Here is a 765-nt window from a genome sequence, read left to right on the forward strand (position 1 = left end):
TTGATGTGTTGCCAAAGCAGCTGGATGGAGTTAAGGCAAAGCTCAGACAGGAATTCAGTGAAGGGCGAACAGGCTCAAGGGGCTGAATGGCCTCCTCCGGTTCCTATGTTCAGTACACCAATTGTAAATGAAGAAACGCTGTCTTGAAGGGTGAATTATAAATATGGCACCATCCCTTGCAGAGATCATAAGCGTTTTCATACCAAAAATAGCTTTAGGTTTTACTTTCAACCTCGTTGCCTTAGCATCTACCAAGGAGTGGGGTTCGAACCCACGCAGACAGACGCTCATTGAATCTTAAGTCCAACGCCTTAACCACTCGGCCACCCTAGTGGCAGAAGCCCACCCGCGCAGTGCTTGAAAATTCGACAAATCCCTTGCTGACTAAGTTTAGTTTTCAGCGCAGAGCAGACTACGCGTCAGCATAATCTGAAAATGTGAGAGGATAAAGACATTTTCTAAAACTACAGACGGTGAAAAGCTGAACTGCAAAAGCACAGCAGCTGGGCAAGTAACGCATTGAGCTGACCGTTCGTAACTGGACAAGAAACCCCTCGGCTTTTAGCCCACAGAACATGTAACCCTCCCGTCAACACTGAAAACCTTTGAAGGAAGAATGTTAAAATGCAGGTCAAACACCGAGGATCAGCAAGCTCTAAACTGAGCCAGCGCTTAAAGGGTTATATTATAAGGTGCAGAGTAAAACGATGTGGGGGAGCGATGGGGAGAGTGACCGAGAAAGTAATAGTTGGACGGATAAACAGA

At 46.4% G+C, this 765-nt stretch overlaps 1 non-coding gene across 1 annotated transcript; it reads right to left on the reverse strand.

Moving 5' to 3' along the window:
- Window positions 1–249: 249 nt before the first annotated feature.
- Window positions 250–333, reverse strand: trnal-uaa (transfer RNA leucine (anticodon UAA)). The gene has a single exon. It is a non-coding gene; the product is annotated as a tRNA-Leu (tRNA).
- Between the last annotated feature and the right edge of the window lie 432 nt (window positions 334–765).

This window comes from Somniosus microcephalus, unplaced genomic scaffold (assembly GCF_052327205.1).
Source record: "Somniosus microcephalus isolate GS21.2 unplaced genomic scaffold, FLI_Smic_1.0 unresolved_chr1, whole genome shotgun sequence".
NCBI lineage: Eukaryota > Metazoa > Chordata > Chondrichthyes > Squaliformes > Somniosidae > Somniosus > Somniosus microcephalus.